Source organism: Meriones unguiculatus, chromosome 8 (genome assembly GCF_030254825.1).
Source record: "Meriones unguiculatus strain TT.TT164.6M chromosome 8, Bangor_MerUng_6.1, whole genome shotgun sequence".
NCBI classification, from domain to species: domain Eukaryota; kingdom Metazoa; phylum Chordata; class Mammalia; order Rodentia; family Muridae; genus Meriones; species Meriones unguiculatus.
The window spans coordinates 23,553,293-23,581,043 of NC_083356.1; the positions used below are offsets into that span (position 1 = coordinate 23,553,293).

Sequence of the window (27,751 nt, forward strand, 5' to 3'; positions counted from 1 at the left end):
GTGAAGTCCCTGTCACTCCTGATCCTGCAACCCGGTTGTCCGTTGGCCCCGCCCCACAAGGCGTGGCTCCCGCCTCGGAAGCGCGGGGGAAGGTGGGGCGGGCGGAGGTGGGGGGGGACGGATGAAAAGAAAGAATCCTTGTTTTCTTATAGGCCCAAATCTGTCCGTTTAGGTCAGACTGCCGCTGGATTGGGCGGCGTGGGGAGAGGGGCGGGCGCTCCCGGAGGCTCCGCCCCCCGAGCCGGCGGCGGGCGGCAGACCCGCCCTCCTCTGGAAGGGCGGGGCGGAGAGGGGAGCGGCGAGCACCAGAGCTGGGTGCGGTGAGGCGCGCAGATCACCGCGGTTCCTGGGCAGGGCACGGGAAGCTCAAGAACCTGACCCGCTGCAGCTCCGCTCTTGCGTTCGCCCCACCCTGTCGCGCCGCCCGAGCGCTCGAGAAAGTCCTCTCGGAAGAACCAGCGCCTGTTCCCCGGGCAGACCCAGGTTCAGGTGAGCGAGCCTTGCCGGTGTGTCCCGCCCCGGGGCTGCCGAGCGCGCGCGCGCGGGCGCGGCAAGACTCTGGGCGTTCGGGGCCGGCGGCCCTGTGGTTCTCAGCCTCCGCGTGGCCGTCTTCGGCGCGGTCGGGCGCGAACGCCTTGGACCGGGCTCTTCATCCTCTCCGGAGGGGCTCTGGGCACCAAGGGCCCCGGAGTTAGGGCGCTGGGGGATCCAGTCTCCGGCCCGCCCGGACGCCTTCCCGGTCGGGGCGCTGGGAGCTCGGCCTGCTCCTGTCGCCTGTGCGCTCCCGCCTCCCCGACGGCCGGCTCGGGCAAACTTTTTAACCCTTTCGGGGACGCCGCAGTCCCGGAGCCCTCGGCCGAGCCCGCCGGCACGAGGTTGCGGGCTCGGGCCGGTGGCTCCTCTGGAAGTTTGGCAAAGGGAAGTAACGGGCAGGCGGGGACCTCTCGGCAGCTGTCAGGGGGTCCTCCTGAGTCAGGATCGGTCGGTCGGTCCCGCCGCAGAGGTTGCGCCCGGCTCGGTTTCCGCCCTCCGCCGCGGACTTCCTCATTTGTCCGGCAGCCCTCGGGCCGGGAGGGGGCGGGGAGAGGTGTGCTGGGTGCGTGGGAAAAGGGGACCCAGCTGCGGCGGATCCCAGGGCGCCGGAAAGACCCCAGTCTGTCCTCACTCAACCTTGGATTTCTGTTGCCGGAGGAGGTCAGAAGGCCTGGGTCTGCCCGCAGCCGTCGGGCCGCCCGGGCGTGCACCTGATTCCACTGCACCCTGGCTTGCCACGCCCGGGCCGGTCCCTGGGAGCTGGCCCGACTTTAGGACCAGGCCGGGCTGCTGCATCTTTTATGTTTGGGTTAGAGGCGGAGTTTTGAAGAATCCCTCACTCCCCGGTGCTAGGGTCCTTAGCCTATCCTGTATGGGAGCCGCGTCCCGGGCAGGAACTGCACCCCACTCCTAAATGGGTCGGTCCCCATCTCTCCCAGGCAACAAGAGTCTGAACCGCCTAAGGACTTGATTGCGGACCGTACTGAAATTGAGGGCAGGTGGGCCCGGGCGAGTGCCTGAGGCCCCACCCAGCGGTGTTAGGAAAAAGGTTCCTGGGAAGACCCAAGTCTTAGAGACCACGGCTGGTGGAGGGGGCGGGGGTTGGAGAGGTCCAGAGGCTTCTCGGTTTTCTGGATTTAGCAAGATTTCAAAGTAACTGTTGCGTGCTCCCTTCGGCTGCACCTATACTAAAATTGGGACGATACAGATTAGCATGGCCCCTGCGCAAGGATGACACGCAAATTCGTTAAGCGTCCCATATTTTTAGCCGACGCAGACTGGCGTGTCCCAGCCATTTCTGGGCAAGTATCTTTAAGAGCGGCACGACAGAAGAGGTCTCCCTGCCTTTCCAAGGCATCCGCTGTGTGCCAGCCAGCCTCAGGACCTACATACACCTGAACCTCTCAAGCCACTTAGGCAGCTTTGTAACCGCCCCGGAACCCCTCCCAAGCCTTGGACCAAGTAAAAATAAAGCTTTTTTGAAACAGCAATAAATAAATAAATAAAAAAAAGGCAATTTGTTCACTGCAACATTGTAGCCATTTCTGACTCCGCTGTTTTAGAGTCCAGGCCAGTAACCTCACCTGGAGCCCTACGTGCTTTTCTGTTTAGGAGGCAGGCTGCTGGAAGGCCAGTTTAGACAATCACCCCAAATCAGTCAATTTATATACAAGGTTGCTATGGGTGGTGGGGGGAAGGGCTTATAGATGCGTAATTGAGCAAATATTTAACTGGCTTCTCCTGCCAGGGACTTTGCCAGGTGGAGGGGGTGGGGGTGGGGTGGGGTGGGTGTGAGTTGAGTAAGACCTGGCCCCTGGGCCCACGGGCAATTTAGGGGAGAACTGAGACAAATCAGTAGGTGATTCTAGTCTGGAGATAACAGGAACCCCAGAAAGGTACTGTGAGGCATGGGACTACCCTGTGAGTGCTGGCTGGCCTCTTGAAGAGACCTGTGTCCTGGGGAAATCCGAGGGCTTTAAAAACCGACAGCGGTAGACTGAGATACAAAGACAGCTTGTGCTGTGTCCTTCCTCAACAAGCCACGGACAAAGGACTCAAGGAATTCCTAAGCTAAGGGAGCCACTGCTGTCCAGGGCAGGGCAGGGGAAGCCACCACGAGGAAGGAGGACATTTCAGGCTTGGCAAACTGAGGCAAGCACGTGGTGAAGGAAAGCGGGGAGTCATTAAAATCATCGAGGGATTGCTCATGCAGTTTGAGAGCCCGTGTGCCGTGTGGGTGACGCTAGCTTTGCTCCTACACAGAGGTCCTGGTGGGGCAGGTGGGCAAACCCAGGTTCCCCTTAAACCAGCATGAGTGAGTTGTGTTGGGAGGCATTGTCCAGCCCTGAGTGGAGCTGCCAGTCTGAAGGGCTTGAGGTAGGAGAGGAAAGAAGGGACAGGATCCTGGTTTCTTAGTTTTTATTTTCCTCTTCACTTTTTGAACTTTTTAACCCAAGGGTTTGTGGAGAGGCAACTTCTCTCTTGTGGAATGAAGGGTGCATGTTAATCACAGCCTGTCTTTTGCCTGGTCTTGCTCTAGAAAAAAAACAAAACAGGCATCTCTTAGGTCTTTAAAGGAAGAGAAGCACAGTTAAAAAAAATAAAAAATAAAAAACCAAGCAGCATTGTCCCTAGCCTGGTAGGGTATTGCCTGAGTTCTCACTTCCTTTTCTCACTAATCCTTCAATAAAGCACTTACGACAGCCCCTACCAGCTTGACATCTTTATTTCAAAAGGAGAGGAGGGGTTAGCTGTTGTTTTCCTTTTCTTGGAGGGGGAGAAAGCTAAAGCAAGGGGGAAAAAATCCTCGCTTTGACAGTTTCCTCCAAAGCATCATGTTCCAAAAATATTTAGAATAACAAAATCTGTGTGTTCTCTTAATTAAACAAACGTCCTAATTTACTGAGCATAAAACAGCATCTCCCGCCTCAAGGGCAGGAAGTACATTTTCCTTTTGTGCTGCCCCAGAGAATCACTGCCTCTCAGCTTTAACCCTTGATGCTCTGAGCCCTGGGCTCAGGTCCTCTGGTGACAGCAGAGCCCTGGCTGCCTAGGCAGCTGGCTCACAAACTTACGTGGTTGACGTGGTTGTGTTTTTTTTTTTGGTTTGTTTGTTCCATGCTTGCTTTTTTTTTTTTTTTTTAAATAAATAAAAGTGTGTGTGTGTGTGTTTGTGTGTGTGTAAGTGTAAGAGCGACAGAGACTAACTTAGGGGAGTTGGTCTTTCACTTCCACCATGCGGGTCCTTGGGATACAACTCAGACTTGGTGGCTAGTTGGCCCCAGAACCCCATTTCTAAAGTTGGGAAGAGCTGTGATAGGCAGAGTTCAAATCTTAACCCACCCCACTAGCTTTGAGACATTACACGGGTCATCTAACTCCATGAGCCTCAGTTTTCTCATCTGCAACATGGGAATCAACCAGACCTGCTCTGCAGAGCTGGATGCCAGAGCTAGAGGGCGTAATCAATGCGAAGGGCCTGGTGTATAGTGGCTGTGTACATTTTTAATTTTTTTTAATCATGGATTTTACCAGCTTCCCTAGGTGGTTATGTGAGGGTGGAGGGTAGGCCGTTTCCTTGGTTCCCAACTCAGCATTTTTTTCCCACCTCTAAAAAGGGGTGCACCCATCATGTGGTGCTTGTGGTTTCCTGGGGCCCCCCAATGGTGAGGACACAGTGGCCTTAAGGCTCCTCTGCTGATGCTTTTGGGTGTACTTAATGAATGTGGGTCTGATGACTTGCTGCCGAGTTGCCTAGGCAGAAGTTGCTCATGTTGGCTGTGGGTTGTGTGTGTGTGTGAGTGTGTGTGAAACATGGTTTTCCAAGTTCTAGGCGATAGGCAAGGGTGCTGTGGAAAGAACAACACTGGACTTGTGTATCTGAAGACCTGGCTTCCAGCTGTGGTGCTGGTAGGAGGTAGGTTTGACTGTGTCAGGGAGGACCAAGTTCCCTATGAGATGGTAGCGGTTTAAGTGCCTGAAACTATAGTTGCCTTCCTTCCAAATACCTCTGCTTGCCCACTTGAGTGCTTTACAGATGTGGTGTATGTTTGCACACCTTTTTTAGGTAGAGATTTAAAAAATTGTGAGCGCGTGTGTGGGTGTGTGAGTGTGTGATTTTCCCCTTTAGCCGGCGTTACAGGCAGTTGTGAGCTACAGGATGTGGAAGCTGAGAGCCAAACTCCTCCAGTCCTCTGCCAAATCAGTACACACTCTTAACCACTGGGCCATTTCTCCAGCTCCAGGCACACCTCTTTTCCCCAAAGGTTGTTTGACAGCGTCTGTTGAATCGTAGTCCCTTCCACGGTCTAGTTTAGTCTAACTGCGCTCTAGGAATTTAGCCCACAGATAAACTTGACTGTGCCGAAGGAAGTGTCTAAGGATAGTCGATGTGGCATTGTCAGGGAAGAAGGCAGGAAACAAGCTGTCCATTAGAAAGGTCACTGTAATCATGGCCCAGCTGTACAGCGGAAATCCTTGCAGCCCTGAAAAGACAGGCTGATGATCTCTGTGTGCTCACAGGGTCTGTTCTCTGAGGGGGACGAAAGCACAGCTAGATACTGTGTTCAGTGTTCCCGTTTGTGGAGACAGGATCTCGCTGTCTGGGGTCAGGTTCACCCCTGACCGCTTGCACGCTGGCATTGCAGGACTGTGCGCTCACACGTGGCTTAGGCGGAAAGGGCTTAAAAATTGGATGGCGTTCCTCTTCTGGCTTAGAACACTTTGGGTGCTGTTTGCCTCAGTCTCACTAGAGTGACAGATGGACTGTTCTGATCATGATCCCATCATCCACCCCAGCCTGGGAAATGTGGGGGGTGATTATTTTTTCTTTTTTTCAAGATTTATTTATTTTATGTATGAGTGCTCTATCTGCATGTATGCCCAAATGCCAGAAGAGGGCACCAGATCTCCTTATTGATGGTTGTGAGCCACCGTGTAGTTGCTGGGAACTGAACTCCGGACCTCTGGAGGAGCAGACAGTACTCTTATCCACTGAGCTATCTTTCTGCCCCCCCTTTATTTTATTTTATTTTATTTTATTTTATTTTACTTTATTTTATTTTTATTTTTTTTAAAGATTTATTTATTTTATGTATATGAGTGTTCTATCTGCATTTACACCTGCCAGAAGAGGGAATCAGTTCACATTATAGATGGTTGTGAGCCACCATGTGGTTGCTGGGAATTGAACTCATGACCTTTGGAAGAGCAGACAGTGCTCTTAACCACTGAGCCATCTCTCCACCCCCATTTTATTTTATTTTTTGCTATGAGAAAAATAAATTTGCATGGGGTTTTGTTCCTGAGACAAGGTCTCACTATGCAGCCTTGGCTGGCCAGGAGCTCACTGTCAAGACTAGGCTGGCCTAGAATTCAGAAGACATCTGCCTGCCTCTGCCTTTTGTGCTGAGGGTCATAGCATTCAAATGCACACCCCTTTCTGCTCTGCCCAGCAATTGTTCAGACATCTGGTCTGGTTTTTTGGGTTTGTTTTGTTTTTGTTTTTGTTTTTGTTTTTGCTTTAGTGGTGGAAGAGCTCAGGTTTCTGAGGCACTGTGATCACAGGAGAGTGACTTGGGGGGGGACCTTGGTCTCTAGGAAGGGCCGATGTCAGCCTTGGATGCAGTGGGTCCTGCTTCAGCTCCGATCCTTGCACACTGGGGCCCTTTCTCCAGTGAAGCCTGGGGAAGAAAGAGCCGTCCCAGGTTCCGGGCAGGACCTGTCCCCTGCCAGACCGTGTGGAAAGTAAGATTGGCATGAGTCAGCCAAGTGCTCAGTACAGTGAGCCAGCCTCTAAAGTAGGCCTGCCACCGCATGGGCGGGCGGCTAAAGGGGAATCTGATGTGAGTCTCTTTAAAAAGGACCCAAGGTAGGCTTGTGCTAGAGTTAGTCAGGTTCCACTCTGACCAGTTTCCTGAGCCGGAGGTGATTCAGCACTGGGCAGGTGGCTGGAGAAGGAGGCTCCTGCCTGGCCGGGGCCGAGGTCTCCAGCTGTCTTCTTTCTAGCTGATTGTGGCTCAGGAGCTCGCAGTGCGCTCTGGAAGGAAGGCCCTGGTGAAGGGTGAGGTTTCCTGCTGGACAGGTTGGGCTGCAGCGGATCTGCTGCCTAGAGGTACAGGTGGCCGATCTTTTCCATCCCCTGAGTTACTTCCTTGTGGCCTCTCTGATCTCGAGCTCCTTATGGTGATTTGCAGAGGAGAAAACGGGCCTCCCAGAGAGGCCTCTGTGGTCCCCGTGGGCCAGATGCCTGTCTCCATAATGTTTATGTGTTGAAATAGACATAAGCAAATTCCTTGCTTTTATGAGGGTGTCACTGACCAAGAGGACATTTACAGTTTAGAAATTTGACCCTTAGATTTTCTTCTTTTTATTTTTAAGTTTCTCCCTTCTGCATTGCTGGGAATCAGTCACTCCCAAGGCTTAGCTGCTAGGCAACGACTTTGCCATTGAGCGTCTTCCAGAGCTATCCTCCAATTTCTGAATATTGAGTCTAATCATAAACAATGTCCTGATTTAAAACAAAACAAAACAAAACATCACTATCAGTGCTGGATATGGTGGCCCAGACATTTAATCCCAGTACTCAGGAGGCAGAGGCAGGCAGGTCTCTGTGAGTTCCAGGCCAGCCTGGTCTACATATATGGACAGACCCTGTCTTTCAATAAAGAAACCAAACCAAGCCAAAAACTCCCTTTCTGTTGAATTTGCTTAGAATTATGGAATATCTGAACTGAAGGGGTCTTGGGTGGAGTTTTAAAAGAAGTGTTTTTTGTTTTTTTTGTTTTTTGTTTTCCTTTTTTCCCATGTTGATGAGTGACTCAGTCAGGAGAAAGTGCCTTCGAATGGCACCATCCTTGGCTTTCGTGGGCTGGTTAGCCAAGCACAGTCAGCTCCTTTAGCCTTCCCTCAAAACCCTTCTTCCCTCCCCTAAAACATCTTCTCCTTTGAGAGTCAGTAAGCTAAAGAATGGGGGAGGTGTTGAGTTTGTCTGAACTTCTTCCAGTTGGGTGGGGCTGAGAAACTTCCCAAAGCCAAAAGAATAGAAAAGAAAAAAAAAAAAAAAGAAAGAAAAGAAAAGAAAAGAAAGAAATTAGTATCTCTTATGGGGTCCTGCCAAGCAGAAGGGTGGGCTATCCAGAAAGCCACACTGGCACTCAGTCCTCCAGCCAATCTGAATTTCTAGTAACATTGGCTCCAAGTCTCAGGATTTTTTTTTTTTTTTTAATTTCTAACCAAGGCGTTTTGGCTTGGGGCCGACCTTCCTGCTTGCCGCTTACCCCAGTTCACCTGCAGCGTGGCGAGGCCAGCTTTGACATGGTGCGCTCTTCATCTTTGCCCCATCTTCTCCCCCTCTACATGTTTCTGTTGACATCATTTTTCCTCAGAGGGTAGGAACTGCGTGTTCAGTTTTAAGGAGTTTAAACGTACCCCACAGAGCGGCTCCTCAGTAACAAGGTGTGGTGGCGAAGTGATGCAGGAAGGAAGCGGTGGGCAGGATTGCCTGCCAGGGAGGCTTCTGAGGCCAGCCCCTGTGTATCCTCCCGCTCATACAGTGTACGGCCCGCCTTGTTACTCTGATCCGAGCTGGTTAAGCATGAAGAGAAAAGGGTTTACAAAGCAGCAGAGGCACCTCTATGTAGAATGTTTCCTGTGTTTTACGTGAAGTCACTGGGCTGGAGAAGGCAGCTTCCTGTGTGATAAACATGAGGAGCAGGGCAGCAGAACACTGGATGACTTAACCTAACCAGGCCAGAATGGGGAGGGGGAGTTAGGAATCTTAGTGCTCGCTCTACTGTGAGGCCTGGGAAGGAAAGGCTGGTCCCATTCCTTTGTGATCCCTGCCTTAGCATAGGGCCTGGCACCCAGTCAGCTTCGGAGGAATGCTGCCCACTACTGTCTTGCTCCTCATGGTTCTCTCAGCTTGCTTTCTCATAGAGCCCGGGCCCACCTGCCCAGGGTGGCACTACTCCCAGGGAGCTGGCTCCTCCCACATCAAGGGAATGCCCCCCCACACTTGCCTACAGGCCAGTCTGGGTTGGTGGGTGTTCTGTTAGGTGAGCTTCCTTCTTCCTAAAATGACTCCAGCTTGTGTCAAGTTGACAGAAAACTAGCGGCCCCAGGAGGAGGAGGAGACTCGGGATGTTTTGAGTTGAGTCCCAGCTCTGCTAGTGACCGCGATTAGTTTTTATTGAGCACCTGTGTATAACAGTCTATGTGCTGATGAAGTCTTCTCTTGCCCCCAGGAAGTAGAAACACGTTCATTTTGCTCATGAGGTTGCCTTACAGTGATTCAAACTGGGGGGTGGGATGGGGGCTGCTTTGGCCCCTGTGACCTTGCAGACACTCTTCGCTGTGGGTGTCCATGGCCTCTCTCGCAAAGAGGGTGGACTGGCGGTCCCTATTGCTTTCTCCTTCTCCAGCTGGGAGCTCATTGAAGAGCATTGCCATCCCATTGCTGTTGGTTGCTCACTGAGGCCTCCTGTGCCATGGTGTTTATTTCAGCCACTTTTCTCATGAGTGTGGCGTTCAGGGGGCGTGGGGAGGGCAGGTGAGAGGGCCATGGCTGCCAGCAGGAAGTCACAGCCCAGGATGACTTTGTTGGTGTCCACTGGGGACCATGGCTAGAAGCCCACTGCTGATGCCTGTGTACCATGCACTATTGCATTCCTTCCTTTGTCTGTCCACCTGCCCAACCCTTAGTGACTCAGTAACCACACTGGATAACACGGATTTCCCATGTATAAAGATGGACCCCAGGGCCAGGTGTTGGGAGCACAGGTATAGGCAGCGTGATTTCTGGGTTTCTGTTTGTAGGAACTGATGGTCTCCAGCTTATAGAGGGGAGCAGACTTTGAGGAGTCTAAGAAGGCTGCCTGGAGGAGGTGGCACTTGAGCTGATGGCAGAAGTAGAGGACAGGGCATGGCCTGTCCAGGGAGCACGGTTGGGAGCTTACTCAGACATTTGGGTTTGTTTAGGAGTGATTAAGGTTGGGGAAGGCCCTGTGACTGACAGGACTGGTGAAAGGTTCCGAACCGTTCTATAGGCCCTCACCCTTTTAGAGCCAAAGGTAACCTGTGAAGGCGGGGGCCTGTGTGTGTCCTTATACCATTTCCTAGGAAGTAGAGTGCTGTGTACCATTCCCAGGTCATTAACTTCTGGCTGGGTGCTGGGCAGGCTGCCCATGTCCTCTGGTTGGTGGTCAGGCATCATGTCATTGCCAATTGGAGGACTGGAGGTGAGATTTTTCAGAGTATTGAGAAACACCATTGCTATTGGAAACAGTGTAAATCTTAGTAAAGTTAAAAAGAAAAACTAGGAGTCTGTTGTTTACAGCACAAATATGACAATGCTGGCAAGAAGTACCCCAGCATTGGAGTTTCTGGGCTCCCCGCATACATGCGTACACACACATGCACACATGCACCATGCAGAGGAGTGATACTGTGTACCTTGACTTCTTAGGAGTGCTGTAATCTGAAGTTTTTTTTATGTTGCCACATTCTCCACATGGGTGTTTAGTGACCATGCTATGGTCCACTGAGGGGAAGAACTATTGTTTACATTGTCAGAAAGTTCCATGAGTTTTATTGACTTTTAAAATGTATTCACTCGGTGAGTATCTGTTGAGCATCTATTGTAGGTCTTGTCCAGAGATGGTTGCACATCAAGATGCAGGTGTCTGAGATCACTGGGCTGCTCCCTGGGCTCAGATCTGGTCCTAGGAACATAAATGGTCACTGCCTTCTGGTACTGTGGCTTGTGACCTGGGGGTTTGCAGAGGAGATGGGGCCACTGGGTGCCCAGTCCAGTTCATAGAAAGCTGCTAAAACCACTTTGTCATTCATGAGCTGTCAGGAAGCTCCAGAACTGGAGCCAACAGCTGGAAGATCTTTCCAGGCACTGTGGAGGAAGGCTTTCCACCTGCTGTCTCCCAGCTCTGCTGTCTCAGGTGTATTCCAAAGACCTGGGTCAGAAAATCCATCTGGAAGAGGTGAGGGACCAGAACAAGGACCTTGTTCCCAGGGTGGTCACCCTGAGTAGCAAAGAGACTGCTGAGGGTAGGGAGAACGGGAGGGCGAGGAAGGAAGAGGGGGCAGGGCCCCTCTTGATGAGTTTGGGGAGGTTTGGAAAGATCTAGGTAGCTGTCAGGTGGTCCAGGACTCTGTGGAGGTGGAGTAAGAATTGTAGCAATAAGTTGCAACAGTTTGGCTTTGTTGTAAAAAAGAAGTTTCAGAACCCTTGTTGCAGCTTTTGAACTGATCTTTATCTGTTGTGGGGGGAAGTATTTGCACGGCAGCTAGGCATCGGGAAGGTAGCTTGCCTTCATCAGGGAGGGCAGACATTGCGCTTTGCTCTCTGCCTCCTCCTTTCAGTTCCCATTCCAATTCAAGGCTTTCTGAAATGTCTGGTCTTCTTAGAGAGCAGGAGAGGTAACTTTTTTTTTTTTTTTTTTTTTTTGCCAGAAACTTGTTGCCACCTGCCCCACTGGGGAAATGAAGGGTGCTGGGGTGGCCCCAGTAATGCTGACAGTACTCAGACATTGCAAGCTTTGCCTACCTTCTTACGTCCTCTCTGCAGTTTGTATTTGCATCTGGCGTCTTGGGTTTGACGTTTGTTCTCATGGTTCTCAATGCCTTCTTACCCCTCAAAGCAACACAATTCAAGGCTTATTCTAACTTCCTCTTCACACACGGGCTGAAGTTGGTACTAATAAAAGAATACTGAAGGTAAAGCAGCTAGTAAATTATAATGCGCCTAGTTAAGGAGAGACCCTTTTGTGGCACTTTTCAAAAAGATTAGCTTGTATGTATTGCCTGCCACGGTAAGTATGTGTACTGTATGCATGCCTCGTGCCCACCCAGTCCAGAGAGGGCATTTGATCCCTGGAGTTATGGATGGTTGTGGAGTACCATGTGGGTGCTGGAAACTGACTCTGGAGCCTCTGCAAGAGCAGGAGGTGATCTTGATGGCTGACCCACTTGTCCAGTCCCCCCTTTGTATCTTTATTCACTTCCTGTTTACACTGTTTTCCCAGTCCCCCCTCCCCCTTTTAGAATCTTTATCGTTTCCTGTTTTCACTGCTGTTTGATAATTGCAGGCCAAAGATTATCTTTGAGTTTATACTATTTTATGTTATTTACTAACTGTCATATTGGAGCTGGGAGAAGGGAATGTAAGGATTAGAAAGTGAGAGGAGGAAGTGGTACGTGGAGCGGGGTGATGGGGCCGCAGCTGAGTCTGGATCCCAGTGTTTTATCCTGCTGCGTATCGAAGGCTGGATGAGCTTCAGAGGCTGTTCTGGGTTCAGGGGCTGCACCATTGAGTAAATCCTTGGATGCTTCTGCAGTGTGCATGGTAGGGGCGGAGGCAGCAGACAGCGGACGCAGGACCCGGTTCATTGTCTTCAGTCTGCACAGTGGAGAAGACACACGAGAGGGGACTGGAAAAGCTGCAGTGAAGTGCCACAGACTTGCTGGTAGGCAACAGGCAGTTATTCTCTCAGTTCTGGTTGGCTGGAGGTCAAGGTCACAGTGGGGCCACTGGCTTGCAGATGGCTGTCTTCTTGTGTCCTGACATGGTCTTCTTCTGCATATCTGTGTTCCAATCTCTTAGGGGACATCAGTCATTGGATTGAGCCAACGCCAACAACTGTATCTTGACAACCTTTGTTAAGGTGCCATGTCCATCATGGTTCTAAGGTGTCTCTTCAGCATGAACTTGGAGGAGCCCAGTATAGCCCAGACATTTTGACCCTTTTCAGGTCTGGGAGGGTGAGCATCTCCAGGAGCTGCTGCCTTTTTTTTTTTTTTTTTTTTTTGTGAGACAGGGTCTTGCTATGTAGCCTGGCTGGCTGTCCTGGAAATCCTCATATAGATGTGGCCTTGAACCAGAGATACCTGCTTCTGCCTCTGCCTCGCTAGTGCTGGGATTAAAGGTCTTCTCTACCTCAACCTCTACTCCTTCATAGTTTGCTTTGATTTTCATTTTTTTTTCACATGTAAACAGGTCACCCTTATATATCAGATGCTTGTATTCGATGCATAACACTACCAAAATACAGTTATGAAGTAGCAAGAATAATCTCACCACAAGGTGAAGAACTATGCACATTACAGGGTGGCAGCATTAGGAAGGCTGGGAACCACTGGGTTAGTATGTCTTAGCTGGGTATAAGAGAAGGTCATGGGGGGGCTGCAGAGATGGCTCAGAGGCTAAGAGCACTGACTGCTCTTCCCAGGGTCCTGAGTTCAATTCCCAGCAACCACATGGTGGCTCACAACCATCTAGAATAAAAACCTGTTTAAAAAAAAAAAGAGAGAAGGTCATGGAAGGCTAGACTAGATGACGTACGGAACCGTCTCAAACAAAACAACTACCCCTTGCACCTCTCAAACCTGACCCTTTCTTGGGGTTCTGTAGGCCCCTGTAGGGACGAACCCCAAGCAGCAGGTGCCCTAGCCCCCATCCCAATCCTGCCCTCCTTGTCCCCTTTCCACTTCTGATCTGGTCAGGCTGGTCCTTTCAGCACCAGGTGGTTCAGCCTTTCACCCAGTGCTCTCTCCAGATGAGCAAAGTGTAGAAAGGTGGCTCAGAACCACAACTTTAAATCCCTGGGGTTGGCCAGTGCCAAGTGGCCACTATTAAAGTTTCCTTGCTGAGGACTTAGCCAGACTGAGCACCACTCCTACCTCTCCGGGAAGGGCTGGCCTTAGTCTGGTCTTGCCTCGCCCTCAGGCCCCTTATGAAGTCCCTTGCCCGTGGAGGACTGGGAAAACTGGAGAACATGTTTTTACCTGACTAGTCAAACACACATTTAATTTCAGCACCTCTCTTGGCTCCGGTGACCTTGGGTGGGTGTTTGTATTTCTTTGGCCTCTGAGTGCTCACATAAATAGGCCAGGGCTCTGGCTTCTGACCCAATCAATCCCTTTTCTCCGCTTGCAACCTCTTTGACCTTGGGTAAGCTATTGGACCACTGTGTCACAGTTTCTATCTCCTAATCTATGGATTGAAGAAAAGAATACCTAAGGGCATTTTGTTGCTCAGTGAAGCCTTGTTTCTTTTGCATTTTTATTTACATATAGTTTGCCCAGCACAGTGGCAACTTATCTCTTAAATTTTTTTCCTTTACAAAAAAAAATATATATATATATATTTTAAGTGCTGGAGAGATGGCTCAATTGGTAAAGTACTTGCATGAAGAACTGGGTTTGGATCTTGATCAATTACATTAAAAAAAAAAAAAAGGTCAGATATATTGGTGCCTGTCTGTAATTCCAGCCAGAGGAGGCAGAGACAGGAAGGTTCCTGGGGCCTACTCGGGGAACTGTAGTTTCAGTGACAAATTTCTGTTAAAAAAAATAATATGGAGAACTAGAGAGATGGTTCAGTGTTAAGAGCACTGACTGCTCTTCCTGAGGACTCGGGTTTCATTTCCAGCACCCACAAGGCAGCTAACAACTGTCTGTAACTCCTGTTCCAGGGAGGTCCAGTGCCCTCTTCTGTATTCTGTGGAGTACACAGTCGTGCGTGCAGGCAAACATGCAAATAAAACAAGTCAGGTGGAGAGCAGTGGAGGAGGACACCCAGTGCTGACCTCTGCACGCACAGGAGCACACACATAGCACCACACACACACTGACATTTATTTTGAGTGTTACCTTTGTATGTTTTCATTATGACTGTATGAAACGTGAAGTCATATCCAGGTCATCGTGGCTGAGGTCTCCTATGAGGAAGGCTGTCAGGATTAGTGTTCTCGTTTTATAGGGGCATGTTCAGACTCCAAGAACCCGACAACAAGAGAGCTAAGAGTTCCCATGGCCTCTTCCGCCTTCTTGTGTCACCATGGTATGGGCAGTGGTGACAGGGGTTCTGTAGGCCAATGGCTCTTGGGTTCCGACTGCTTACCGAGTTCTTGGTACTGAGTATAAGATCTGGCCTCAGGTGAGCGTGGGCAGGCCAGGGCAGATGTGTGTGGTTAGGAAGGAGGAGATAGTTTTAGCCTGCTTTTTTCAGGGAACGCAGCCTTTTTGCCCCTCTTCCCAGCATGCCTCCTCCTGCGCACCCCCCCCCCCCCAGCATGCTGTTCTGTCTGCCTTCTGCCCACTGCCTGCTGCCTGCACCATTTCCTGTCCCTGTCAGGCTGAGGAGGAGGATGTGGATGTGGAGCCGAGTGCTCAGGAGGAATGCCTCATCCCACACTGTGTGGACCGTGTGCATTCCCCTGCCCCGGCAGCGCTGTGCTGCTCAAGCCACCTCTGTCTTCTCCTCCGAACCCTGGGCTCAGGTGGTGAGTTCCAGGTTCCTCTGGCTGGAACTTCCAACTTGGGTGTCACAGAGAGGCCCTCCTGCTGCTTCTTAGTCGTGTGTCTGGCACGTGAGGATACCCGGGATGCTCTGTCATACACTCTGTAGCATCGTGCACTTGGGGAGCACTGTGTGAAAGCGCCTGAGGCTGCTGTGAGGTGGGCCTCCCTCTCCCCTTGGAAAACCAGTCCTGGGCTTTAATTATCTTTAGGTTGAAATAGCAGAGCGTCCTCCCCCTCCCCGAGTTCCACCCACCCCCTTTCTTCTGGCGCGCAGACAAGAATGTGAAGAATGTGGTCCTCTGTTGTGGACCTGAGTAGAGAGGTCTGGGTGCTGGGGCCATCTGGGTGCCTAGGCCATCTGGACTCCGGGGTGGGACTCAAAGGCTCTTCTGGGTTTTACAGGCTGCTTTGTTAGGCCTACACTGACGGGGACATTCCGGATTGGTTGTGGTTTGTTTAGAGTCATGACAATTCCAGGCTTATTAAATTCCTGTTTATTGTGTGTGGCCCCTTTGAGACAGCTGGGAGGAACTGCAGTAGGGAGATGACCCTCTTCTAGCAGTCTTTCCTTAGAGGAATAAGTTCACAGGGATTGCCAGGAGGAGACTGTGGTGCAGGAAATGTCAGTATGAGACCCGAGAACCAAGGCTGCTGCTTTAGCTGTGGGACAAGGAGACCAGGGTCACCCACGTGCTTTCTTCCTCCCGATCTGCGTCTGCTGCCTTAGTGCATCCAAGGAGGCAGGGTTAGATGCAGGACCCTGAAGCCCGGAATGAGACTGCAGCCTACAGACACCAATAGCAAGCCATGCACCAGTTGTGTCTTTCACAAAACAGGATAGCCATAGAAGTTACCTGCCGGGCGGGGCTGCTGGGTGTAAGGACAGTTGCTCTAGAAGCAGGCAGGATGAAGTTCGCGGCCCTGTGTGCTTTTTGAGGTGGGTTGTAAGGGAGATTCTCAGTGATTAAATAGCTCGTTCGCACTCCCCCACACAGACAGCAGAGACTATCCAGTGCTTGTATCCAGGAACTTCACCTTCTTCATTCATCCCGGCATCTTCTGGGAGCACCTCGGTGCTGGCATCTCTGTGGGCATGTTTGTACGTGCATGTCTGTGAGCACAGATCTGGTACACATGCCTGCGAACCTGTATCTCTGTGTATCAAGGTCTGTATGTCTCTGACCAGATCTGTGCATATACATGTTTGTACATGTCTTTGCGTATCCAGGTCTTTGTGAGTACATGTCTCTCTATACATGAATGTGCCTGAGTATGAGTGTATGTAAAGGTCTGTGGTCTTTGGGTATGTGTCTGTGTGTATGTATCTGTTTGTACAGGTCTCTGTGTGTACATAGCTCTGTCTGTGTCTAGGTCTTTTTATTTTCAGTGTGTATGTATGTTAGCGTGCAATATGCTTGGAGGTGAGAGAAAGCTATGGGAGTTGGCTCTCTCCTTATACTGTGTGGGTTTTGATGATTAAACTCAAGGTGCTAGCCAGGCTTAGTTAGTGACAGGCACTTTGCCCCTGAGCCATCTCATCAGCATGCATCTAGGTCTTTATGTATATATGGGTACACGTGTATGGGGGCTGTGGGTACAGGGCTCAGAACATCCCCAGAACAGGATGGCCAGGCCTGAATGTTCCTAATACTGGGTCCCTGCTTTTTATGTATAAGCTTGGCCAGCTTTGCTCACCTTGAGGAGCCTAGCTGTGTTTCAGGCAAAGGGGCAGTTCTGGTGAAGGACATGGTGAGGTCATTCCTGCCAGCGGGACCCCCTACTCAAGGGCAGCTGGGATTGGCCTGCCGTTAGATAAGAGTACTATGTTACCCACCCTAGGAACTGGGTTTCCCCTCCCCCCTCATGTGTGAGGCAAATAAGGTTTGATCTTACTCTATGGTTCTTACTTTGATCATTCTCCTGAGAGGCAAGAGGCTCTGGAATGCAGCCTGACCACCTCAGAAGAGGGTGTCAGATTCCCAGGCGCTGGGGTTACAGGTGATTGCCCTGTATGGGTGCTTGGAACTGGCCTCTGGGCCTCTGGAAGAATAAGCAAGCATTCTTAACCCCCGAGCCCTTTCTCCAGCCCTTGCTTGTGTTGGGCCCGGCATGGTGGTACACACTTTTTAAATCCCAGCACTCAGGAGGCAGAGGCAGGCAGATCTCAGTGAGTTTGAGCCCAGCCTGGTCTACAAAGCTAGTTTAAGACAGCCAAGGCTACACAGAGAAACCCTGTCTCAAAATAAAAGAAAAGAAAAAGAAAAGGTTTTGGTATGGCCTCGAACTTAGTCCTATTTCTTCCCAAGATCTACGGCTGCAGGTATATATACTACATGCCATCTGCTGCCTTCCTCATTCTTTTCTTTTCTTTTTAAAGATTTATTTATTTACTATGTATACAGATCTCATTCTAGATGGTTATGAGTCACCATGTGGTTTCTGGGTATTGAACTCAGAACCTTTGGAAGAGCAGCCAGTGCTCGTAACCTCTGCGCCATCTCTCCAGCCTAGCCTGATTCTTAAGGAATGCTTCAGAAGGCAGTCCGGTGCCTCTGAGCTTCCTGAGCCCCTTGTTTAAAGGTGAGAGGTCATTGATTTTTGCCTTGGCTCGGTCAAGGTTGTCAGGATCAGGCCATGGGAATACGGTGAAATACATGTGTCTGGTAAGCAGCAGGCTTTGGTTGCTGTTGCTGTCTTCTGATCTGCCAGAGGTTGGAGCCTCCTTTGGCTCTGGACTAGGAGTTCTGCTTGGTCTAACTGAAGGAGGGGCTTGGTCCGGCAGGTGGCTTGGCTAGTATGCTTACCCAGTGACATTTGGGTTGGGTGGGTGTTTTCAGACTGTCAGTTTAGGCTTAGGGTAGATTTTCTTAACCTAGAGACAGGGCTTCTCTGTGAAGCCGTGGCTGACCGGTACTCCCTTTGTAGACCAGGCTGGCCTCCAACTCACAGAGATCTGCCTGCCTCTGCCTCCCCGAGTGCTGGGATTACAGGCGTGTGCCGTTATGACTAGAGAGTCTTTTTTTTTTTTTTTCTACCCATCTCTTAGGATAGATCTTGAAGTGGCTGTTTTGTTTTGTTTTGTTTTTTGAAGTGGCTTTTTAATGGGTGTTACTGGTGTTTCTAGAAATGAAGTAAAGTTCATTCCAGTGAAAAATATCACTACTGGCCATCATTTCATGAAGCTGGTTGGTGTTTGTCAAAAAAAATTCAAAAGTGTGTGTGTGTGTGTGTGTGTGTGCGCACGCACGCAGGTGTGTGTCTGCCTGTGTGTCTATCCACCTGTGGTTTGAGATAAAGAGGAAGAACTAGAGCTCTTTGGATGAGATGCTCTGGGGGCCTCTTACAGCCCTGACCTTGTGGGGTTTCTTCCCACAGGTCTGAGCCGATCTGCTCCCCCAGGCCAGGCTTAGCAAGCCCCGGGGAAGGCCAAATTCTGACTAGAGCTTTTGACAAAATTCTGGGAAAGAACTGCCTTCTTGGAGGGGATTAAAGCATGTTGAGTTGGTTAGGCAGGGTGTGACTTGAAGCCCCTGAAGTGTACAGCGTCTACGACTGACTCATTGTGAGTTCAGCCACGACAGAGGAGGAGCCACACTGTAGGGGGAGGGTTTGCTTGTCTGGGGTGCCACCAAACACTGCCATGTGACCCTGTATCCTCAACAGTAGTTTGGAGTTGGTGCTGTCTGCCAGACCTGCCATGTCCTCCTCACCTCTCTTCTTCTCCTCCAGTCACCTCTGCAGGGCGGTGATTGCCCAGAGGCCCCTGAGTCTCCTGAATTATCAGCTTGCTGAGTCTGATTTCTCCTTTGGCATACTATGTCCCTCCCTTTCAGGGATGGTGCCACGGTCAGAGTTCACTCCAAGTAGTCACTGGATCAGTCTTAGAAACAAAGATTAGTGTATGTCACACCGCTGGCAGTAAAATGGGGGGCTATGGCCACAGTGATCCTCTGTGGCCCCAGAGGTCTATGTGCACTCTGGCCTTTGCTTACACATGTAGTCACGCTGGTATCTGGACAGTGAGGAGTGGCACATGGTGTGGCTATGTGAGTCTGCAAGGCAGAACTCAGGGCTTGCTGGCCAGCCAGTCTAGACAAATGCCAACTCCGGGTTTAGTGAGAGTCTACCAAAAAATAAGGTGGAGTGTAGAGGAAAATACTGGACACTGACCTCTGTCGTCTATACTGTCTCCTCTGTCTCTCTGTCTCTGGCATACTTACACACATGGAGCAAGAGTGAGTGGGAATGGGAGATAGATATTTTACTGGACTTGATCTCTGGAGTTTTGATTCCTTTAGGAAAGGAATCCTCCCCACTTGTGGACAGTTCAGGCCAGGCATTATTCAACACCTACCCTCCTGTGTTGGGCATCTAGGGCCTAGTAGTGACCAGAGTCCCTAGCCCTTCAGGGATAGAAGAATGAGGCTGTTTGGGGAAGTGGCTGTATAATTCAGCTTAAAGAAATTATTTTTTAGGGGCTGGAGTTTGGCTCAGTGCTGATTTGCCTTGTGTGTTGGCTCTGGGTTAGAATTTTCAGCACTACCCATAGATAAAATTAAAAGATAAAACAAGAAAAAATTTATTTAACTGTCAGTAAGAGAGAATATGATGCTGAATTCCTGGTGGGTTTGAGGTTGAGTGGCCTTCAAAACCCATCTGGTTTATTATTTACTTGTTTATAGACAGGACCTTGGTGTGGAACTTGCCATGGAGACCAGCTTCACAGATCTGCCTGCCTCTGCCTTCTGAAGGGCGGCGGGTATTGAAGGCCTGAGCCTGAGCTACCACGAGGCCCAGGGGCGCCTTGTTTTGGCCCTGGGTTGTGCTGCTCAGCAGTCGTGATGTGGGCTTGGAGACTGGCATTCTGCACTTTCCCAGAGACAGTGGCATATAATTAAAAATTTCGAGTATGGTTATTTTTCTTCATTGGTTTTCAGCAAACCATGCTCACATGCTTGAGGGGAGAAAAGCTCTCTCTCAGCAGAACCAAGGGGAAGAAGGAAGGAACCTCACTGTCTGAAGGGCTCTGAGTTGCCCCGGGGCATGTGTGGGCAGCTGCCAGCCAACTGGGAGAAGCTGTCTGTGAGAGGGCACCACCAGTGTACATGTGGGAACAGCCCCACGGGAGAAAGTAACCCCGGAAGTGCTCTGTCAACCTATCCGACCTGAGGATAGGGGGAGGGGACCAGTTGCCCAGCTCTGCTTGGAGGGAATCTCTTCCTGGAATAACTTGCTTCCCTGTAGCTCCTGGACGGCTGAGTGAAAGCTCATTACATGCAGGTGAGACTCCTGTGTGATCTCACTGTGCAAATATTGAACCAATTAAAATTCAAGCCAGAGGCCAATGTAAATGACTTATCTTGCAGCCCCAGCTCTGCCTGCTGCCTGGCTGCCTAACCTGTTGTTGAAGTCCCCCCCTTCCCTCTCCCTCCCTTTCCCTGCCCCTTCTCCCCCTTTCCCTTCTCTGTCCTTTCCTTATCTCCCTCCCTTTGTCCTGGAGGCTTTAGACCCAAGGCCCTAGGTAGGAAGTTAGTTACCTTTGGAATGGTCACTGAGGGCTGCTAAGATCCCAGAAGACACACTCAAGTGTTTTGAAAAGTTTTGGTCTCTTCCACAGCAGTGACCTGTGGACCCTGTCTGTAAAGAAGGGCAGAAGAAACAGTTCTGCACCCCTGAAAATAAACAGAGTAACAGGGGTTCTGGGGCAGGCCTAAGCTGGGCCCCGGAGAATAGGACAGGATAGTTGATATACAGTGTTAGGAAGGGGCTGCTGGGTGAGGACCATACCTGGGTCTTGGAAGGCTCCCAGTCAGCAGGAATGGGGGTTGGGGGGGGGGATACAGCTGGTCTGAGGGTATGATGTGAGGAAAGACAGTCTGGGGAGCCGACACTGGTGTCTAACATAGAGCAAAGAGGAAGGCTTCTATAGAAGGCACTGGGTGATGGGTTGGGCACCAGAGGCGTGGGTGGGCAGTTTGTCCTCAGGGTGGACCACTGTGCTGCTGGGAGTGGTTCATACTGCTTTCTGTCCTGACTGACTTATCCATTCATTCATTCATTTAGACATGGTTGGCATGCTGAGGCCCTGAGCCCGAGACAGCTAACTATCATAATGGAGGACACTCAGTAAGATTATCCTGTAGTTCCTGTGACACGTGCTCCACGGGGCTGTTCCTGACACTCTGCAAACATCTACGTGGAGTCCCCGGGTTGGCCACTTCTTATCCGGGAGGCTATAACTGTAGGACTCCAGGGAGTTGGGGAGGGGGTCAGAAGATAAAATCTGGCAGCTTTAATCTTGTTCTCCTAGTTTTAATCCCCTGCTGTGCCTTCTCTGGAACTGGATCCCCCTTAACTCCCCTACCCTGCCTAAACTGGGAGCCAGATTCCCTGAGTCTTCCACCCTGCCTAAACTGGGAACGTGATTTCTTGAGTCCCCTACTCTGGCCGCACTGGAAGTACCCTCCTTGCCAGGTCTAGGACTTTCCAGCTGCCCACCACCCCCTCCTTGAAGTTTGTAGGGTGAACTCTAAAATACAGAGCTGATGATGTCATCTCCTCCTCCCTCCTGTCCCTAGAATAAGTCCACATTCCTAAATGGCTGATAAGATCCTGTTTAAGCTGGAGCTGGTGATGCCTACAGCCCCTTGTGAATTAACCCCACTTTTAATGCATAGGATAGAATCTATGAAATTCTCATGCCTTAAAGACATGTTCTGGTGTCCTTTGCTGGGCATAGGACTCCATAGGCCACGTGTCTCAGCTTAGAAGAAGGCAGTCAGGCAGGCTTTGGACTGAATTCCTCTGGGTCTTACCCTGTCTGTTCTCCTTATCTGTTGAGCATCAGCTTGGGCCTGGGTTGGAAAACTGCTAATACAAACAGATCCTAGCTGCTTTTGTAAGCAAACAACATTCCTGTGGGGGGCCCACCCGGTGCTCAGCTTCTTCCTTCATCCCTCAACCTGACACCAGTGCTGCCCCAGCGGCTACTGAGGGGCTGCCTCTGAGGCAGAGTGGCCCCTTGGTGGGCCCTCCCTGCAAATAGCCATCGTCCTGGGTGTTTATGCCAGGCCCCTTGTCAGCTTTGTGCTGAACAGCAGCCCCTGTAGACATCTTGCAAGTGTGAAAGCTGAGACCTGGGCTTAGGTAACAAACAGGTGGTCAGTGCCAGGCCAGGCTCAGGTCCAGCTCTGCTGGTACAAGTGCTTGCGCACAGCCGGAGCGCATATCCTGTCAGCATTTCCCAGATGAGCTTGGAGCAGTCTTTTCCCCCACAGGACCTTCCTGAGTGCCAAGTCTAATCCGATGGACTTAGGCAGGCTTCCTTCTGCCTGTATCAGGGCTCTGCAGGAGGATGTGGCAGTGCACACTTCCTCTGAGGGGAGCAGAACCTGGGAGGCACAGGGCCCTTTCGCAGGGAGGAGGGAGAGTCATTCAGGGAGCAGGACAAAGTAGAAGAATGTGAAGAGTCTGTGTGGGAGTGTGAGTTGCAGCTCCTTTAATAGCCCGCCCCCCCCCCACTCTAAATCGAAGTCTGAGGTATTAATAGCTTTCCTGAGTTGTGAGCAGAGGACAGAAAATTATGGAATTCAAGTCTTAGTCTTTTTGGCCCTCCTACCATACCCATTCTATGTGTTTGGTGCGCTCTAAGCATTTATGTGGGATTTAAACAGATGCCCCCACTGTTACAAAGTTCCAAGCTGCTTGAAAGGTGAAAAGCACAGCTCTTCACAGCTCCCTTGTGGCACCCAAAGGTGGCACAGGCTGTGCTTGTCAACATCCTTTCTGGCATATTGGTCTGGTACATTCAACTTTGTCTTGGTATGTTGGGGTACCAGAAGGTTCTAGAAAACAGATAGTGTACTTTATGAAAAGCTATTTTTTTGGGGGGGTCACTAAATTACCTCCACTTCATTTTTTCTTTGCATATTGTAGTCTCAATTATGATTTCCCTTTCTGTTTTGAGTATTTGACAGTCAGTCCACGAATGACTTAGTTTTCCTAAAAATGAACTAGTCCTTGCTCCTTGTTTCAGTATGTCTTGCTCCTCTTTTCTGTACTCTGACCACCTTGCAAAGCTTGGGTGATTTCCTGGCCAATTTTATTCATTCATTCATTTATTCATTCACAAAACTTTAGCTGAGTGCCTGCCCTGGGCCAGCACTATGCTAAACACTGGCATTGAGATGACTGAGACCCAATACGGGTCCTCAGATGAAACTGTAAATAATTACACTTTGGCCAGTTGGTCACTGTGGTGGACATGACCCCACAGAGGGGAGGGACACCTTGCTATATCAGGGAACTGAGATCTGCCGGCTTGCTGCTGCAGAGGACTCAGCCTCTTGAGGTCCTGATCAGATTGGGCCATGCACATGGAGTTGGCATGAAGAGCTGGGAAGGACGGTGGAGAGGGGAGGGTCAGGGCAGCCCCCTCACAAGCTGAGGCTTATTCCCGAGGAGGGTATGGAGTTATCCGTTCTGTTTGAACCTACTCTGCTAATAAAACGGGAGAACGTGTAAGGAGCAATGTGAGCTGGGGAGTCCGAAGCTGGAAAGGAGTTTAGGGATAAGTGTGGGTAAAAAGGGCTTGCTCATCCACTGGAGGGGTTCACAGTGACTGACCTGGGTAGCCAGGTGGACAGAGACCCAGAAAAGGGCATGGGAGGTGGAGAGCTCAGGCAGAGGGCTCGGTAGCTCATTGGAAGGTGCTGAGATGAATCAGAGTGTGGAAGAGAAGCCTGAGTGGGAAGGGAAGTACTCAGCTGGGATCTGGGTACCTCAGGGAGGAAGCCATCAGCTCCCCGGACTAATCCTGATTGGCCCACAGGATTGCCCAGTGAGTCGCATTTGCTGTGGAATTCTCCAGATGGGATGAGTTGGCACCGATATGGAACAACTCCTGCCCTCCTTCCTCCCTCCCCCGTGTTACCCGGACTGTTTGATGCTGGTGAACTTTGCTTGTGAATCACTGTCTGAGCTGCTGTGCTGGAAGTTCTGAGGGAGCTTCGTGCCCTCTAGGGAGGCACGCCGCCTCTTTTGTGTTGCTTTAAAATTAGGATATTTAGAATATTTATTTAGTTATGGGGATTGAACCCGAGACTTGATACACCAGACAAGCTCATCCCCTGGTCCCAAGGGATTAAAGTGCAGACAACCAAGCGACTTCCTTGAAGTGCAGCCTGCTATAAAGAACAGTCCTTTCTTGGTGACTGCCATCCATATTCACGTGTTTGGATCCTAGAATCCTATTAGTCTCAGAAGTTTACTCTCTTTGGATACAGGGTCTTGCTGTGTAACCCTGGTATATTCCTTAGCACTCCAGGATCATAGCCACAGGCCGTCAGGTATGGACCCTGCTAGATGAGGTCCGTGCAGAGACCTGTGAAGTTTTTGTCTCTTTGTCTGCTTTGTTTTTTTGGAGAAGGGTCTCAGTAGGTATTCCTGGCTGGCTTAGAACTTGCTATGTAGACCAGCTCGGCTTTGAATTCATAAAGATCTGCCTACCCCTGCCTTCCAGGTGTTGGGATTAAAGATTCACTATGCCTAGCTCTGTGGAAAAGTTGTTTTTTCTTTTTGTCCTGGGGATTGAATATAGGTCCTCCCACATGCTAAGCAAGTGTGTTCTGCCATTGGGTTCTGTGCCAGCCAGACTCTTGGCACAGAACTCAGCTTGCCTTTCAACTCCCCCATCTTTGCTGATGTCTGGGGGCTTTTTTGGTTGTTACACTGGGGACAGGATGTCCTTGGCATCTAGTTGGCAGAGGCCAGGGGTGCTCCTAAGCATTTTAACAATGCACAGGTCACGCCTGCAAGCATGGTTTGGCTCTAGAAAACCGCCAAGGTAGAAAAATACCACCATAACCAAGCATACCGTTTTTGTTTATGAATCACTGCTGTGTGCAAGCTTTGGCCGCTCCACCTCAGCCTGAGCCACCCCTTCCCCTTTCGCATCAGCAGTCAGCATTGTACCCAGGGCGAAGGGCTTCATAGCTTGCCCTTGAGCCCCCACTGAGCCCTTGTCTCTTCTTCGGCTTCCTTCGCTGAGTCTGCGTTGGAGCGTTGGAGCTGGTTGCTGATGTGGCACTTTCCCTCCACGGTGAGTGCTCCACAGTGAGTGCTCCATGGTGTGCATGCTTTAAGGAGCTTCTGCAGAGCTAACCAACCCGTGCATAGGGAAAGCAGCATGAAGTGGTGTCTGTGTCGTCAGGGCCAACATGGCAAGCAGTTCCGTCCTCAGTCGTCAAATCTGTCTCGTGGGCACCTGCTGCATTTGGATTTTGGGGACCTAGTGACCACAATCGAAGAAAGCCGCTTTCTGTCTGCTCTGTCTGCCCTCCTTCGTCCACATCGGCACCTCAGGGACCTGAGCGTGCGATGTGTCTCTCTTCATTGTAAAACCCCTGTTGTACCTTTGCGGTGACTTTTTATGTGTAGATTCTCAAGTATGTATTTGTTGAAGTAAATGAAGCTCATGGCTTTGAAGTTGTTATAACAGTTACTTTTATAGAACTGTTGTCATTAATGGTGGGATTCAGAAGATAGGGAGATCAAGCTGGACTGTGGCTTCCAGTGTGTGCCCCCCAGCTCTGTAGTGTCCTTGTGGTGGTGACCTGGTAGAAATACTTTAAAGAAGGAAAGATGGATTTGGGGTGCAGGTGCAGGGGTTCTTGGCTGTCTTCTGTTGGCCCTGCCTCTCTGGGCCTGCGGTGAGGCAGAGCAGCATCATGGTAGGTGTGGAGGAAAGCCACTCCCCTCATGGCAGTGAGAAGGCACAGATATGGCAAGCAATGGCCTGAAATGATCTTGGAGGCCACTCCCCTCAGTGAATTGCAGTCGCTGGGCTCCACCTTTGAAAATGACTACCATCTCCCACTAAAGACATCAAATTATAAATCCACCGAGGAGTCCTTGCGATCCAATAGTCCCACCTCTGAGCATTCCTGCCTTGGGGATCTGAACCTTTTTGGGGGACACTGATGTCAAACCATAACACAGAACCTGAGTGGAAGCTGCCAGGTCAGGACTGGAATCTCAGCCTTCTAGGCCATTTTCGACTGCTGAGCCTAACCAGCTACACTTGTCCTCTTACTTTAGCTCTGGCCCTTTCCATTTTCAGTCAGAATCGTGGTGCAAGCGAGGGCAGGGAGCCAGGCCCACAGCTTTGAGGAACACCCTCATGTCTGCTTCACCAGGGCCTTCTCCGTTTGTTTTCGTTCCGTGACTCAGGGGACACTTGCTCAAGTGAAAATGACACAGTGCTTGGAGGCCACACAGGTTAAATTAACCTGGATTTTGAGGCCTGTTGGAGCCTCGTCTCCCTCGTCCGTAAAATAGTTGTGATGAAATAACCCTTATGAAAAGACGCCAGGATGGAGTGGAAATCGAGCACTCATTAACAATCCTGGAGTGCCGAGAGGCTTGATGAGTGTGACAACTTGAGGGTTGCCAGCCTGGAATTTGGCCTTGGAGGATGTTAGACCAGTCTTGGTTGTCTAGGAATGGAAAAAGCTCACAGTGTCTCTACCAGCATAATTCCCATCTTTACTGGGCCAGCAATTTGCTTTCTGAATAAACACACAAATAAGTAAAAAGAGAAGCAGGAGGGGGCCGGGGGAGACAACCTTGTAGATGCTTGGGAAGATGATAGCTAGGGAATTGCATTCTGGGTTAAAAGAAGAAGTTTTTGGTCAACCTCTTTGCTTTCAGTTTCATCATTTCCTGAGAGTCCTGATTTAGCTTCTGGTGTGTCCTGCTCGATTATGGCCTAAAAAGGCAACAGCTTGGGTTTCTGGAGTTGGATGGGCACCCGCAGGAAGCTGCTGGGGAAGGGCGGCCCAACCCGACCCAGTCTCCAGTGGGCCAGAGCTGCTGTGTCCCTTAACTCCTCCAGTGCTGCCTGCCAGGCCCTCTGAGGAGGTACCCAGCCCAGGCCCAGGAGCGTCCCTGGGAGTGCCGGGGCAGGCACTGTTGGCACAGTCACATTCCAGGATACATGTACTCCTTCCCTAAGGGAAGCAGCCCTCTTAGGAGATGGTTAGACCACACATCCCAGGCAAAACGGACCCAGCCCCACACCTCCACTGCAGGAATGGCAAGGCTGGATGGAGGCCTCCCTCACTGCAAGGAGGTCTGTAGGTAATATGGGAAACCAAGTCTCTCAGAAATGGTATTGAAAACTGTTTTGGGGCTAGCCCGGTGGTAGGGTGCTTGCAGGAAGCACTGGTTCAATTCCATTCCAAATAACAAAAAGAAAAGAAAAGGAAAACAAACAAACAAAACAAAACAAAACAAACAAAAAAAAAAACACTAAAACCCCACACCAAACCAAATCCATACTAGCTCTCCTCAGGTACGTCACTTCAAACCAAACCAAACCAGCTTTAGAAAACTATGTGGTCATTGAATGATCCACAGGTTTGAGTCAGCCCTCAGCTCCTGTGACCTAGGAGAGTTGCATCCATCACTTGTAAACGAAGCTTTGGGATAAGCACAAAACCCGGAGGGGAGAGGTCACAGTTCGTAAAGGAGGTGCCAAAAAAGAAAAAAAAAGTGGATCTTTTTTCTCTGCCTATGACAGACCATTGTTTTCATGAGTCAAAATTAGAGAGGACCAGTAAAAAGAGAGAAAATGGGCTTTGTGATATTTTATCCGCATTGATGTTTTGCCCGAATATATGTCTGTGCAGTGTGTGTGCCTGGTAACCCCCAGAGGTCAGAAGAGGGGATTGGACCCCCAGATCTAGTCACCTAGAGGGTTGTGAACCATGTGCATCCTGGGAACCAAACCTTGATCCTCTGCAAGAACAACAAGTGTGCTTAACTGCTAGGCCATCTCTCAAGTTCCCAGAAAACTGATGATCTTTTTATTAAAAATTCTTCAAGAATATGAGTATGCACTCCG

The 27,751-nt window shown here is 50.4% G+C and overlaps 1 protein-coding gene and 1 non-coding gene across 2 annotated transcripts in view; both read left to right on the plus strand.

Moving 5' to 3' along the window:
* The first annotated feature begins 289 nt into the window (after window positions 1–289).
* Window positions 290–27,751, plus strand: part of Myh9 (myosin heavy chain 9) — an 81,463-nt gene continuing 54,001 nt past the window's right edge. Inside the window, exon 1 of the mRNA XM_060389111.1 lies at window positions 290–489. The gene's annotated coding sequence lies outside the window, so the exon portion shown is untranslated. The remainder of the gene's footprint in view (window positions 490–27,751) is intronic.
* LOC132656182 (U6 spliceosomal RNA) lies at window positions 1,698–1,799 on the plus strand. Its single transcript, XR_009594105.1, has one exon. It is a non-coding gene; the product is annotated as a U6 spliceosomal RNA (small nuclear RNA).